Source organism: Podarcis filfolensis, assembly GCF_964270895.1.
Source record: "Podarcis filfolensis genome assembly, chromosome: 3".
In the NCBI taxonomy this organism is placed as follows: Eukaryota; Metazoa; Chordata; class Lepidosauria; order Squamata; family Lacertidae; genus Podarcis; species Podarcis filfolensis.
In genome coordinates this window covers 30,447,697-30,464,324 of record NC_139606.1, presented here as the reverse complement: position 1 = coordinate 30,464,324, position 16,628 = coordinate 30,447,697, and the positions used below count along the sequence as shown (strand labels likewise).

The window sequence follows — 16,628 nt, the reverse complement described above, 5'->3', positions numbered from 1 at the left end:
GAAGCTTTATGGAAGACTCCATAAAACTTTAGAACTTTGACTAGGCATGCCCACCAGTAGTACAAAGTCTCTTCATGAAGCGGAACACTCTGGATAATTCAGCAAATGTTTGAGAAGGTTGTCATAAGAAAATCTCCCTCCCCCTTTCATCACAATGAAGCAACATGAAGGGGAAGAAAGACGTTCCCGCCATTCAATCACAGCAGTAATTTCCTCAACTTTCCAGCAGTGTTTCAAAAGTAAGAACAAAACTATTGTTTGCAGAGATGTCTACAAACTTAAAATCTGCAAGGAGGCCCTTTAGGCAGAAAGCAATTTATAGAAAGTGTCTCTTCTCTCAGCCGCTCCTGCTATGCTATTGACCCAAAAGTGAACTCTTTAGGAAGAAGATAATTGCTGCCACAGATGGCAATATACAGTTGAATTTTTTTAAAAAGAAAGGGCATGACTTTCAGAATTGCGATTACAAAAATGAGGAAATGGACATACTATCTGCATGCTGCAGATTCTGTGGAAGCAGGAAGTTTACACACATCTTGCTTCTACGTTGAACTATGTGTGTGTTGGTGGGAAGACTGCTAAACACTGGCATTCAGAAAGGTTTCCTTTTGGTCTCTATATCCTCTTTCGATAAAACTTGCACTATATTTACATCACTACTACCATTTTTATTGTAGCTTATTATAGCTGAAGCAGATGATCCATCTGCTGCATCATTTGGGTGCTTTGCTGTACTACCTTCGTGACAGCAGTGGAAGAGGAGGCGTTTGGAAGATGGTCCAGATAAGTGAACCTCAGGCCTGGGTGTCAATTTTTTTGCCCTAGGGATCCTCTCTAGGTCGCAGTCATTCCTGGCCCTGCTTTGCAACCTCCTTGCATGTTTTGTTGCCTGGCTGGAATGTTTCCTTGCTTGTCTGGATAAAGGGTACCGAAGGGGGTGTGAGTGTGCATGGAAACTGGCCTATCGTGCATAGGTAAAATTTTACATTTGTTGCTCTGCCCACTTCTGTGTCCAGCCCCACCCACTGCGGGCATGTGGAGCTCACAATGTTGCACAAAAGGGAATGCATCCCTTGGGCTGCAAGAGGTCCCCCCCCCAAGTTAGCCCCACTGCAGCTCCATGGACATGCACAACCTATGAGAGATGCTGGCTCCCCATACTTCATATCAACATATCAAAGAGAAGGACAAAGGACTTGGCTCTTAACATCTGTTTTCAATGATCATTTCTAGGGTTTTTCCATTTAGGGATATGATGGTTTCCTTGTCCGTAAGTCTGCTGTGTGAGTATGGACTCTTGTGCGGTACAGTTGTACCTTGGATCCCAAATGCTTTGCGAGTCAAATGTTTTGGCTCCCGAACGCCACAAACCCGGAAGTGAGTGTTTCGGTTTGCGAACGTTCTTTGGAACCCGAACGTCTGATGCAACTTCTATGGCTTCCGATTGGCTACAGGAGCTTCCTGCAGCCAATCGGAAGCCGTACCTTGGTTTCTGAACGTTTTGGAAGTCGAGTGGACTTCTGAAACAGATTCCGTTCGACTTCTGAGGTACCACTGCATTTCAGAGAAAGCTGCCATCAAAATATCAGTCTTAAAAATATTAAAGTGGAATGTTGCTAGGCTTCGTAGGTAGGGAGGCATGTGTGTTGGAATTATTTGCATATTCTTTATCAAACTTCAGAAGTGAGAGGTTATCTGGGAAGGCTTGCTGAGTTCAGCTGGTGTGGCTACTGTTCTATCAATGCTTATTGACTCCTTCCATTTATAGCTTCTCCCTGACTTTTATTTATACTAGCTCTTCCTTTTAAATACTCTATGTTCTTTGAAAATCCATACAAAATATTATGTTTTCTGCTTTAAAATGCAAAGCACACATTTATGAAGTTCAAAATTAGTGAGAACAATTGGTCCCCCCCCATTATTATTTTTTTGCAGAGTACATCCACTACCTTCATTATAGTTCACAAATCATGTTAGAGGTAGCCAAAACCCAGACTTGTTAAAAGGACAAGACTCCAAATGCCCTAGGCTGCGTAGGTGTATATAAGGGGAAGCTGTGTGTCTGAAATACTCTTAAAACCAGGGCTAAAAATAGACCCATCTGAACTGAAGTTTTATACACATTGTATTAAAGACGCTTCAGACATAATAGGATTTGCTGGGTAGCCCAAACCAGTTACAGCAGATTTCAGGTTGGCCTCTGTTCAAGGAAGGAAACAAGGCAGGAGAATGCCACACCATTTACATGCCACTTCAGCACAGCAGCACTTTCCTGACTGATAATAAAATTATATGTATTGTACACTAAGAGAATTCGTGCTCCAGGAAGGCCAATGAGTCATATCGCCCATCAAAACAAATATTTTTTATAAATAAGACAAAGAGGTACAGGAATTAAGTAGTCTTTCAGCTAGGGACTATTAAGAGACACAAGAAGCTCAATGTTTATCTTAAAAAGTATTTATATACTGTCATGTCATAAAATATCAAGGTGGTGCACAACAATGTGCATTCAACAAAACATAAAACACCCTTAAAAAACAGTACAGTAAAGGATAGCATGATGGTGAGAAGCCTCACCTCGATTCCAGCCTGCTGCAAGGAAGCAATAAGGTTCTCTGCTCTTGCACATAAAAGAAGGAACAGAAACTCTTGAGCCTTATTGCTTTCTTGGAACCTCTTTCCCCTATGGGCTAATAGGATCCAATATTTGTTTCTTATTAAGCATACTTTTCTTCAGGACTTGAGACAACAAAACAATCTAACCAGTGTCCCTTGGACCTTGCATGCTAGGAACATTTATATTACTCATACAGTTTCACATAAAGAGAAATACAGACGCTTCAGGTTACAGACACTTCAGGTTACAGACTCTGCTAACCCAGAAATAGTACCTCGGGTTAAGAACTTTGCTTCAGGATGAGAACAGAAATCGCGGTGGCGGTGCGGCGGCAGCAGGAGGCCCCATTAGCTAAAGTGGTACCTCATGTTAAGAACAGTTTCAGGTTAAGAACGGACCTCCAGAACGAATTAAGTTCTTAATCCGAGGTACCACTGTAGGGGAAAACTTGAGCAAAATATGGACTGAAGCTATGGCCTAAACAATTAAGAGTAATTAAAAAAACAATTTTATTAATAAATTGAGAATTTTATAGTGCTTTAGAAAGTTCAAAGCACTCCCTCCCAGGCATTATCATAGTAATCCAAAGAACTCTGAAGTAAGTCAACATCATTATCATCACCATATTGCAGGCGGTTAGCTGCAGCTTTTTAAGGCCATCGAGTGAATTTATGCTAGAGACAAAATCCTTGCAAAACTGGAGTACTACATCAACTCTTTATTCCTCTAATTTCCACTCACTCAACATTACAGTGTCAAATCGATAGCCAATTCTGGGCTGGGAATATTTCTTGCAGGACTAGATATTCAGCAGCAGGGAATATCGAAGGACTGGAGGTAAACCTGTGATCACATTTCCCCCTTCCCAATTAACTGTTCTCTGCTTTGTTGCATTTTATAGAGATTGCAAGCCAACTCAAGAACTCTAGTTCAGGGGTCAGCAACCTAAGGCCCATGGGCCATAAGTGGCCCACGGGGGTTGTTTTACCAGCCTATGAGCCACCCCTGAACCGAGCCGCCCGTTCAGTGAGTCCCTGCGCGCTGCGCTAAACCAGTGCAGCGCAACGCAGCGCAGGGACTTGTTTTTGCGGCACCGGAAATCGCGCCTGCGCAAACGCAGACGCTGGAAATTGCGGGCATGCACGCTCACACACGCCCACAATCCGGCCCACAGAGGGGGCTCTGTGGCAGTGAATTGGCCCAGGCAAGGTAAGCCTTGCCAACCACTGCTCTAGTTAGTAGGTGTGGTATAAATACTCCAAGACAAACCAAAAGGGCAAGATAAAATCAGCACCCTACAGAGAACATTAGTGATAACATATCCATTAAATATGAAATGAATTGTGGTTGGAGAATTAAGGCTGCTTCATGCACTGTGGTAGTAGTATATACATTACACACACACACACACACACACACACACACACTTCTGCATGGCAACGCCTCCACCCAAGGTGTCATGACATACAGGCAACGACCAATTAACGCACGTCTGAAAGACAATTGATGATGCACGTGCGAATGGCACTAAACTCGGAAGTGACCAAAAAGTCACTCAACACATCACAAAAATGGTGCAATGGGGGCGTAACAGGGCAGGGAAGACTTGTATGTGTTCCGCTGATGCACGCAGGGGCCAGGAACAGAACTCCCATACGAAATGGTCGTTGACTGTATATTAAGAGGCTAACCAGTTGAATGGCACTACTGCAGAGAAATTCTACACCACACCACCTTCCTGGGACTATTGTGGGGGCTTTTTTTCAGTGGTAATCCCTTCACATGGGTTTAAAAGTTTTATTTGCAGACATGCTCTGTCTACTATGATGACTGATCACCTCTTTGAAAGACATGCAACCTCTGTTGCATGTTGGCTGTACGTTAGCCAATTATTTTATAAAACAAACTAACTGGAACAGAATACCAGCTGGAAGAGAATACAATTCAGACAATTAAGCATGTTGCATACATGCTTTTATTGTAGTACTGCAAAGACGTTCCCTGCCCTGTCCTTTTCAGCTCTGTAGCCTGGTAAGGTTCTTTATGAAGAACATCACAATACTTTTAGCAAAGTTTGGTCTTCAGTGAATGGCTCTGTGAATGAATTATATAGATCCAACAGAATATTTCCTTTAATGAAAAGATTATCTCTATTCATAATTAGCTGGCGTACCAATATGCTAAATCCACACACTGCAGGTTTAAGCATCTTTGGCATGGTTACTGCAAAGCATATTTAACTCAACAGGGTTCTTTCGTTTTTAAACACATCCATGTGTGCTTAGGAGCTATTTTGCTTCTAAACAAAAAGAAACATATGAGTGAACAAGCTGCAATTCAACATAATTCAAGCTAATTAGCTATACAGAAAAGCAGACTCCCATCTGTCAATTCTGTAGGGCTGGAAAAAAACACTTCATCAAATCCCTTCCACTGAAGCGCAATTCCCATTCACTCAAGGAAACCAAGTTTATCCTTTCTCTCTCATTTAATTAAACTTTATTAACAAATAAAATATATACAACAATAAAAGAGGAAAATCTTTTTTTATAATACAACAATTTACTCTCAAACACATCTCAAATGCTAACATTTTATTTGTATTTTCCTACCCTTGCCTTGCTCTCTATATTTTTTATAATATCAAGTAGTCCACTCCACCACTGGAAATACCCAATTCTCTTTTTACATAAGTAGTTAGCTGACCCCATTTATTTAATTCTTCTTGCTAATTAACTGCGTACTTTAACATTGCTGACAATTTAATCAAGCTCAGCTGCTCCCAGATATTTTTGATGATATTCTGCTTTGTTGGTTGTATGCCATGCTTTGGCATATAACAGCCTTGCAACAGTCAAAACATGCAGACTCTGGGTCTTATATAAATATTGGGACTATCTCTTTACAAAATTTTATAAGCAGACTAGGGGACTTAACAGGAGATCAATTTGCAAGTTTTTTCTTATAATTTCAGCTACTGTACACAGTTCTAAAACACTTTGCTTTAATTCACCCATACCATAAATGGAAGAACTCTCTTTGTAATCTCTGCAGATTATTTTTTCCTCTGTTATTATTTTGTAGAGTTTAGAAAACATTTTCTTCCCCTCTCCTTACAAAATTTTCAAATTTTCCTGGTTCTCAATTTAAATTATACCTTTGTTCAGTATGTTCTTATTTGTACCAATGAAATAGGTAGATTAGATGCAACGTCACCATACCTCCCCACAAACAAACAAAACAACTGAAGACTTTGAATGCATTTCTTTTTCTAACAATATTCTTTTAGCCCAAATAGTGTAAAAATAGCAAGAATAACCTAGACCAGTAGATATTATTGTGCCACACCCTGTTTTCAGATATGCTGCATACTTTATGCACTTCTGTAATGCGCTGCATGCTCAAAGTATATATACAGTAAGTAGAACTAGAATTTTGCATCTCAGTTTCAATGGAAAGTAATAATGCTGTAGGCTTAGCTGTCTCAACTTGTTCTTCCAACACTGACAAATGCTGAAAATATATTTCATACCATAAAGGTCACATCTTGGAGAGAGAATTGGTTCTCCTTTGATATTGGGTCTGATCCTATTTAAATTCCCTCCAAGCCTATAGAATAATAGGGGTGTATTTTAACATAGAAGGTAGGATTTTTTTCTTAAAACAGCAATGCTGAAGGATGCTATTTAGGTGCACTTTTAACTATCTGATAAAAAATGTAAATACATATAATCTCTCTTTTTAAACTCCTGTTGACTTCCCAGTTGCTGACTGGAAACTTACCGTATTTTTTGTCCTATAGGGCGCACCGGCCCATAGGACGCACCTCGTTTTTTGGGGGGGGGGGAATGAATAACAAATATATATTTTCCCCCCCAGCCGCGGCTGCCGCCCCAAGCCTTGCGCACACCCGCCCGAAGCACGGGGAGCCCTCCGGAGGGCGCCCCGTGCTTCGGGCTGCAGGCTGCTGCCTGCAAGCCTTGTGAGTCCGCGGGAACTCCCGCCGGGCTTTCAAGGCTTGCGGATAGCTTCCTGAAGCCTGGAGAGCGAGAGGGGTCAGTGCGCACCGATGCCTCTCGCTCTCCAGGCTTGAGCGAAAGCCTGCATTTGCCCCATAGGATGCACACACATTTCCCCTTCGTTTTGGAGGGGGAAAAGTGCGTCCTATGGGGCGAAAAATACGGTAATTTATGGAGACTTATTGCACAAAACTGGAAAGTTGACTGAACTGGCAATCGTAAATGTTATAAAGTAACTATTTAATGGTTGTGTATTAACTTATTTCTTTGGCTGAGAAGGAAGGTAAACAAATTAGTATTGTTTTATTTGCGGCATTAAGCCATATATTACAAACAGATGTGACATTTCTTTTTAATTTGTTTTTAATGCATCAAGTACACCTAACAATGGAACAGTTGGGTCTTGGAACCTGAAATTGACACACACGTGAACATCCCTCAGCACCCTGGCAACTGCAAACTTGCAGATGGGCATGTGAACTGGTTCCCTTGTGCTTGATCCAGAAGCTGCAGTTAGTGCAGAATTCTGCAGCACAACTGCTAACAGGAGTGAGACCTGGTCAACATATAACACCTGTGCTCAGATATCTGCATCGGTGGCCGATTTGCTGCTGGGCGAAGTTCAAGGTGTTACTATTAGCATGTAAAGCCCTTGACAACTTGGGACCAGTTTACCTATAAGACTGCTTTATCCAGGCCCATGCAGAGTTTGCCTGAGGCCTGAGGCAGGAGTCTTGACCAGGCCACACTGAGAAGGTCTGGCAGTCACCTGGTGCTCTCCCCAGCCAGCTTAGCCCTCCGAGGCTCAAGGAATGTGGCTATCCACCCTGCATGGGCCCACTCAACCACTTTGATCAGCGGAATTGGCACTACTACAGGTGCCGCATAATAATACCCATTCCGCACTCGTAAAAATTTGATTGTTTTACTGTGGCAGCACTTGCACTTCGGAATTCCCCAACCGCTGAAATCAAGCAGGCACCTTCACTGTACTCTTTTTGGCGCCTGCTTAAGCATTCTTGTTCAGACAAGTTTACCCAGGTGCTTACAAAGTTGAAGTAATTTTAATTTGTTTTAGCATTTTAACTTTTGCATGTTTTAAGGTAAGGTTGTGAATTTTTCTGTGTTTTGTTGTTTTACCTTTCTGTAAAGTGCTTTGATGTATTTATTATATTTTTTACAATAAAGCGGTATATAAATTTTATAAAATAAATAAATGAAGTGCTTGAGGAATTCCCAGGAGGCTCTGAAAGCTCTGATTGCTGTGTTTGATCTGAAAGCTCACTCACAAACGAGTCACTGCTCAATGTCAAATTGAGCTATGGATATAGTATGGGGGAACTGATCCTAAGATGTCTTTAGATGCATATGAAATAAAAATAAATAAAAACAAAATTGTCCAGTAGCACCTTAGAGACCAACTAAGTTTGTTCTTGGTATAAGCTTGGTATGTGAAGAAGTGTGCATGCACATGAAAGGTCATAACAAGAACAAACTTAGTTGGTCTCTGAGGTGCTACTGGACAATTTGTATATTTTTTTAATATATATTTCTACTGCGTCAGACCAACACGGCTACCTACCTGAATTTAGATGCATATGTTAATTTATGCCAGCCTTCCCCAACCTAGTACCCTCCACATGTTATGTGGATCTACAACTAACATGACCCCTGGCTATTGGACATGCTTACTGGGGCAGATGGAAATTAAAACCTAACAACAGCAGCAACAATTGGAAGGCACCGAGCAAGAGAGGGAGCTCCTGCAGCTTGTTCCTGATTGGAAAAACCATGGGTGCTTCAATCAAATAGTTTCTTAAAGTCTTTAGAGATCAAAACAGACAGGCTCTGTCAACACAGCAAGGTGGCAACATGAGACCGCGGGAATAGGTGATGAAAGGAAGTGGTGTCTGAATGGTGCATGTTTGTAAACATGACATGAAGGCTGGATGCCTTCATCTGCCCCAGCTCAACAAAACATGCCACTCCTGTATCAGTCTCTACAGCCACAGCAGGCGCTGTAAGTCTCCAGTGGTTTGACTTCACCCCCAAAGATGGACTCCTCCATTGTCTCCCAAGGCAGATGGATGCCAACAACAGGATATTACAACCACACACAAAAACCTTCCCTTTTTAAAGTTCATCCATGCTATCAGGACCATCAACAAACATCCAAGTTATTTTCACTGAAGATTTCTAGAAGCCAACGTGGTGGGGTTGTTTCCAGGCAAAATGAATAAGGCAACGGAAGAATCTAGAACAAGGTCTTCAAAAGAGCAGGATATTTACAGTAAATGAGATGGATGACTATTCTTCTTCAGATCATGCCTCAACCATGCTCCAAGATGTGCTAAAATTAAATTCTAGTTCAACACAAAAGATCAACCATCTGTTGAAACATACCTGTCACTGTTAACTTTGCTGTGTGATAATTGTGCATCAGTTACTCATTCATCAAGGAGGGGATGATTGAAACATCCTTCCCTAAAAATATTCCTGCTGTGTCAACATCATATTCCCCCAGTACCCAAACCACAATATTTTGTTTGAGGGAAGATTACTCTTGAGTGCTATGTAGAATGCGGCTGCATGAATGTCACAGGCACCTCCCACTGAACGCCTGTAACATGACTGACGATGCTTTGATCCCTTCTAAATATTTTTTAGAATGAGCATTCTTCAGTGTATCACCTCCCCCTACTAGCTTTCGGGGGGCAAGGATGGACAAGAGTTGTTGCGCTTTTTGGGGGGAAGATGGACAAAAAAAATGGATTGGTTGGACATGCCTGATATACTGCATCCATGGCAATTTGAAATTGTGCTACTAGTGCTGGATGTGTGGCAATGCCAGTATGAATAGAAAACAGTGTAGGTTTTGGTTGTTTGAATGATTTTCATTCTACAATGGTTGAGAGCTCATAGAACTCTGGCACATCATCACACTGAGTGTCTTTTCCATGGCCGTGTTCATTCTGCCCTGTTGTACCGCACAAGCATGTGTTTTATTTTGGGCAGACAATCTAGCATATAAAATACAGTATCTCAGCCCCACATCACTGCACAGACAAAAGTTTAAAAATGTATGGGAACCAGAGCAAAGTTTAAGCAGAACTTCTTCAGATTGTGAGACGGAAATCAGGACTTAATACAGTGTTCTCCCTTTTTAAGTAGTACAGTACATTACATTTCCTCATCTCTTTCCAAGTAAGATAGACTCGGGAACATTTTTTGGAGGACAGAGAAGAGAATATCAATGCAAAAAAGAAAGAAAGAAAGAGGAATGTTGTAAGATATATTATTACTGCCTTCATCATCCAGGGGTTTCAGGACGCAACCAAATCTTATCAATTATCAATACTTTATGAATTTGATCAGCCTATCTACAAGACTTTGAAACACGCTCAAGGTCCCAGGCCACAAAACTTCAAACACTTCAAAGCGAACTCCCACAAGAGTTGTAGGTTCAATAGCTCCAACTCCTGCGAAATTCAGGAGTCCTGGAGGACTGAGTCTATTGAGCTAAGAAAGAGAACTTTTTATTTTAAAAAATAATATTTAGTATTTCTTCTTGACCAGCAGATCAAGAGTATCACCCCAAGTTGTCTACATGAGCAACGCTTGCATGATCCAAATGCATGTTGTGAAATGGGTGCTGAGTGGCAGGAGGAAGTTCCCATAGCTGGATTATTTGTATTCCAGCATAACTTGCACATGGGTCATTCCTTATAATGTGGTCCCTTCTGGTAATCATCGGTGGTAGAGGAATTAAATGATTGTTCTATTGCCGTTTTACTTATTGACTAAAAATTATTTGAAATGAAGCTTCGATAGGGCATTACTGGAAGAATGCTTGTGAGATAGTTGGCATATAACTGGGATGAATCCTGTCATGTGTTCATTCAAGTGCTGCAATACTGATGTACTTTTCCATTTATCACTTGGAGAGAGGAGAAAGAACCACTGACAAAAATCATTATCAGAAGCATTACACTATCTTCAATATAACCTACTCTAAAATCTTTATGAGATAGTTGTGGAGGCTGAAGATCCCTGCCTTCTCATAGTTGCCTAAATCTCCTTCTCAAGCAATCTGAGACTATGCCAACGTGTCAATCTCTGCTACTCTCTCTTCATACATCTCCTGGTCCTGGGAGACCAGGGTGGAGGGGAGCTTGTCACGACAAGAGGGGAAGACACCCTCACCAGCCTGACTCATATCTGCCTCTTGGCCTCTCTCCTCTCCTCTCCTCTCCTGATTCTGCTTCTCATTCTGGACTTCTGTTCCATAGACTCTCCCTCCTCACTAAACCCTGTTACCTCTTCAGCTTCTGCCACCTCCTCCTCCGAGGCTTCTTCTCCTCCTTCTCCCTCAGACTACTCAGCATTGTCCCACCACTAATTCCCAGGCTCTGGGCCTTCTTCCTTTGGAGGTTGCCCAGCTGGTGCCTCCCACCATTCCTCTGTGCCCAGCTAGTCCATGACACTCAACAATGCCCCTTCTCTAATCCATATTCCCTGTCTATTACCTAGCAAAATGAAGCATGAATCTCAGCTGGCATATTATGGTAGGACATCCAAGATGGATTGCAGACATAATACCACCCACTCCTAAGCCGTTGTTGTGCATGAAAGCATTGTGCATAGGAACACAGGAAGCTGTCTTTATAGAGTGAAGTTATTGGTTCATCTAGCTCAGGATTGTCTACACTGAATGGTAATGACTTGCTAGGGTTTCAGATGGAGTTTTCCCCAGCCCTACCTGGATATATACGGGATGAGTCAGAGACATTCTGCGTGCAAAGCAGATGTTCTAATGAGCTATGGGCCCTTCTCAGGTATATTACCAAAAAACTATTCCCTCGTTTTACCAAGTGTGCATTTCATTTCTTAAATGCTGTTAAAGAACAATGGAACCCAAACACTTGCAAGGTGACTGGCTGAAAGCAACTCAGTTCTCATTAGAATTCTCAAAGCCGAGTTTCCTTTGTGAATTAACTATTCCACCACACTTAAAATATGGGGGAGGGGGGGAATAAACTGGCCAAAGCAGCATTTTTTACTTAATATACAAACATAAAGCAATCTTAACTGGGGTGGTTGAATAGCATTAACAGACAAAATGAATAAATTATGAGAGCAACTTAAAATCCAGTTGGCACTGCTGTTCCCACTATCATACACCAGATGAGCAGTGAGCACCCCATGAACCGGCAGGTGCAAAGGCAGACAACTTGGCAGAGCATAGCTCAGTATAACTAGCAACAAATGTGCAAGCATCCTTTGAATTGTTAATGAAATACCTGCTTCCACTTAAGCTGGAAGAGACTTTTTAAAATATGCATCAAGTTGTTGAAATCTCTCTAGCATGGATCAACTCAGGTCCAGGACCCTTTCATTAGTACCATGGGAGAAAGACAGCATTGCTATATTTATGCCTTCCTTAAGGGTAGACATTTACTTACTGACAGAATTCGTACCCCAGTCTTCAGCCAAAAGGGGTCTCAGAGCAGCTCACATTAGATAAAAACAAGCCACTCCTTACCCACAGGCTTACAATCTAAAAACCACAACACACAAGGGAAAAGGAACGAGGAAAGAGGACAAACAAAATCAAAACTCAAGACACCAATTTGTAGACAGTTTCTGTTCCAGAAAATACCTCTTCACCGTAGCCTGATGAGTGATGCTATGTCATCAAGCTTCAGTTATTGTGAATGATAAAAGTTTTGGGCCAGAATTCAGTGGAAATTTTAGTGTAGGACTGGGGGCAGCCAGACATCAGATTCCATTCCATTTTAGGACACCTGGATAAAATTGTTAAAATCCATTCTGACTTGGATACTGTGCTTATTAATAATAGCTTGCTTCTTCTTTGTTCTTATTATATTTTCATTATAAAAATTAAGCAGCATCAAACTGGATTTCAATGGCATCATTCTATTAGAACTACTTGAGTTTCAACTGCTGCAGCTTGTCCATCCACAATCTTTGTTTTAGGCCCTTGTACAAACCGTTCAATTATAACAAGCCAAGAGAAGGCTCGGTGAAGGGGTGGGTTCCACAGTTAAGGAAACTTAGTTTGAATTTTTCATAATCTGTATCATTTGTATTTGATTGTGTGTGTTTATCCTTTGTGAACTGCCTTGGGGGTCTTTTTGGTGGAAAGGCGGCTTATAAATAAACAGTAGCGGAAGCAGACAAAAAACCCAGTTTGAAGAAACCCTCCTTGGATTTTCTATAAGATCCTGGAAATTAAATGCTAGGCTCGAAACATTTCATTCACTAGCAAGGTGATAAAGTGGATCAACTGCAATTTCTCTTGGGTGAAATGGATTATTTAGATCCATTTCAATCTTGGGTACATACAATTTAAACTTTAATACACTGAAAAAGATATCCATGTAGGAAAGTCCTTGGAGTCTTATAACCAGAGGGTTTATATTATCCTTTTTTCTTGCTCAGAGTTCATTTAAGCAAGAAATAAAGACTGATGGAACATTTAACACAATGCAAACCTATACTTAAAGGATACAGTTCAAGAGGTCAGTTAAGGCTGTCATGCTGCAAAGACATGCACAGTACTTACCTCTCTTTACTTAATGCAAATAAATGAATACTTGCAATGGATGTTAAGCAGTTTTGCACTGCCTGAAAATCATGCATTTATATCTATGCAATGGTAAGAAAATGTTCATTTTCATGCATTTCAAAAATTATATACACTTGTTTGGGTATCTTAAGGAGTTTTCACTTCCGGTAGGAGGAAATGTTGCACCACAATTTCATAAAGGGATCCAGCGGTTCTCAAGCTGTGGGTCCCCAGATGTTGTTGGACTACAACTCCCATCATCCCTGAGCTCTGGCCTTGCTAGCTAGGGGTGGTGGGAGTTGTAATTCAACAACATCTGGGGACCCACAGGTTGAGAAAGGCTGGATTAGACCATGGGTAGGCAAACTAAGGCCTGGGGGCCGGATCCGGCCCAATTGTCTGGCTAGTGGACGGCCCGGGAATCAGCGTGTTTTGACATGAGTAGAATGTGTGCCCTTTTGTTTAAAATGCATCTCTGGGTTATTTGTGGGGCATAGGAATTTGTTCATCCCCCCCCCAAAAAAATCTAGTCCAGCCTCCCACAAGTTCCGAGGGAGAGTGGACCGGCCCCCTGCTGAAAAAGTTTGCTGACCCCTGGATTAGACTGTTCTGAGACCGTCCATCAGCGTTTTAATTGTAAAGAAAAATCAAAGAATGCAACTTCTCACCAATAGAAAGAAACTGAAAGCCCTAAATTCATTCCTATAATCTTTTCAGTTCTTGGTAGTGGCTGGATTTATTCAGCCATGTTCACTTTTATAAAAATAGCAAATCGCATTACCACTATACTGCAAGACCAAAGATGCCCAGCGATACCTTAATACAGATTAAATAAAAATAGTGCCACCTGAGTCAATCTGAAGATGATAATACTGTGTAATCCCATGCTATTAAAGGATGAGCATTGTAATAGCAGTGAAACAGCAGCACAGGCCTGTAGGAGGACAGAGTTCATCCTTTTCTTCCTTCTCATACGCTCAATTTTGCAAATGTTCAGTATATGGCAAAAGGCAATCCCATATATTTGGTTTTAGCCAAACTTAGAGCATTTATAACAAGAGTGAACAACCAGAAGTTTATGTTCTAAACAGCCTTCATTTTTATTTTAAACTATTCCCATGAGGAGCAATGGGAACTGCTTTCAAGTAGACAAGTTTAGGATAATGGTACTAAGATAGAAACCTTCTATATACACAAATATGTTGATTAAAAGATTCCAAAGCCTTAGTTGTCACCTTTGCTTGTAAACGTCTCCTGAAAAACACCAGTGTCCAAGAGATGTAAAATTTCCTCAGAAATGTTCAAGCCATACGAAATAGTGTCTTTGGGTGGGTGGGGGGGAGGGATTTGGAGAGAAATTAGAGAACCCAAAATACATTGAAAGCACAATAAATGCTCTGTTTAGTATATTTATAAACCTTGTAATGACAATGATCTTGAGAATCCTGCAAGTATTTCTGTGCCTACAAGGGAACTTTGGGCTACATTCTGAAACAGTAGCTCCCCCTCTCACATGGAAAACTGCTTTTTGAAACTCGGAGACTTTCCAAAGCAATTTGTGATATATTTATTGCACAATTAACTTTAGAGACCAGAAAAAGTCAATAAAATTATGGAGTACAATAAAGCAATCTGGGTAAGTACAAAATTGCCTATAAAAAGATGCAACATTTAAACACACACGAAAAAGCAAGCTGGGTAAATACAAAACTACCAATATAAAAGATGCTGCAATTAAAACATGTACAAATTGCTCTACTTATCCACTATATTACTTTATTTTGAAACCTCAGAGGGGCTGAAAAATCACATTGGAACTGGCTGTAACTGTTCGTTCCAGGAAGTTTGAATATAATAAATGCAATGGAGCGTCAGCTACCCTTTATTGTATGGTATGCATGAGATCCATAAAGACTAAGGCTGCTGGGGAAAGTGCAAGTTTTGCTCTGCATAGACCCTGAATAGCTCAGAACCTATAGGACTTAAGAAACTGCTATCTACTCTATGGCTTGCTGCCATCTCCATAATGTGCCAGGAGCCCCTTCTTAATATCCATGTTCCTAAACTTGAAGCTATGGAACTGCTTCCACCTGGGAAAAGACCAGACATGCATTTCTAGCAAGTGGAATGGTCCAATGTTTTCTTTTGCAACTAACTTTGAGTAACTGAGGTTAAGTGGAAAGGAGACTCTCTCAAGTCTTCAGAGGTCTATATTTAGTTGCTATATCAGCCCTATTTTAAGAAGTACTGTTAGCAGTGTTCACTAATAATAAACCAGGAAAATGCTCTACAGGCATAAACCCACCACTGAAACTGGTGTATAAATGATATGCAGACAGGTAGAGCAGCAAACAAGAATTGCGACTGGAGAGTTTTGTAAAAAGCAAACTTTGCTGCAGTGAGTCACCTTAAATACTCCAGCAGGAAGTGTTATGGGGGAGGCACGAAATGTAATTTTTACAAATTTCTTCAGGGAGGAGGGGGGTCCTTAAAAATATGTTTTTGGGTGTGAGAAATTCAGATCTGCTATTATTTTTTTGACTGGGCAAGATTTATTTTGGTAAGTCTATGTCTGATGAAGAAGCGCATAAACTCCTTTTGGAAAAGCGAAGAATTTTAATTTTTCGTTTTTGAAAATGCCAGCTAATTCTAAATAATAAAAAGTGCACATAAAAGAAAATAATAAAAAGTGCACATAAAAGAAAAGTGCCTTAACTGCCAATTCCTGCACAGCAGGGGTTAAATGAGATGACCCTCAGGGTCCCTTTCAACTTTGCAATTCTATGATTCTATGCCACAATTCCTAATGCAGCAATGTGATGAAACAGCCATTATGCATGCACTTGAGGACCCCAAACATATATATGTATAAAAGCTAAAATTAAAGCTAGAAATCATCCTGTAGAATAGCAATCAAAGACACATCATCACGGTCTTTCCTCACCATACTTCCCTGTTACAACATAAGCCCTTGTGGGACAAACATCCCTCACTGAAGATGGGTGCTGGCCAATATTTTGGGTGTGCGAATAGATAAAACTTCCCTTGTATTCAAAAGCAGAGTTCATTTAACTGTTTGTGGTAGCATTTACGATCTCACAGCAGAAATATTCTAAACTTCTGTGAAGGATGCCCAGCATCCACTCCCCAGTCAGAGGTTCAAAATATGAGGAGGCACTTCTGGAACAGAACTGTATATTTATTTAATTACGTTTGATGGTTTCGTAAGTAAGGCTCAAAACTTGTTAAAAACAGGTAAGTTTTTAAACAGTGCACTTTATCAAACCAAGTCTCAGGTAGACTTTTCTCACGGGTTATCTGTGTTCTAACCAGCAACACCCAGCCAGCCCCTTCTAGGATTTAACCTCTCCACTGGGAATCAAAACCTGGTTGCCCTGCC

The 16,628-nt window shown here is 40.9% G+C and overlaps 1 protein-coding gene across 1 annotated transcript in view; it reads right to left on the bottom strand.

Annotated features, from left to right (window-relative positions):
* HPCAL1 (hippocalcin like 1) overlaps window positions 1-16,628 on the bottom strand; it is a 73,077-nt gene that overhangs the window by 35,249 nt on the left and 21,200 nt on the right. The window lies entirely within an intron of this gene.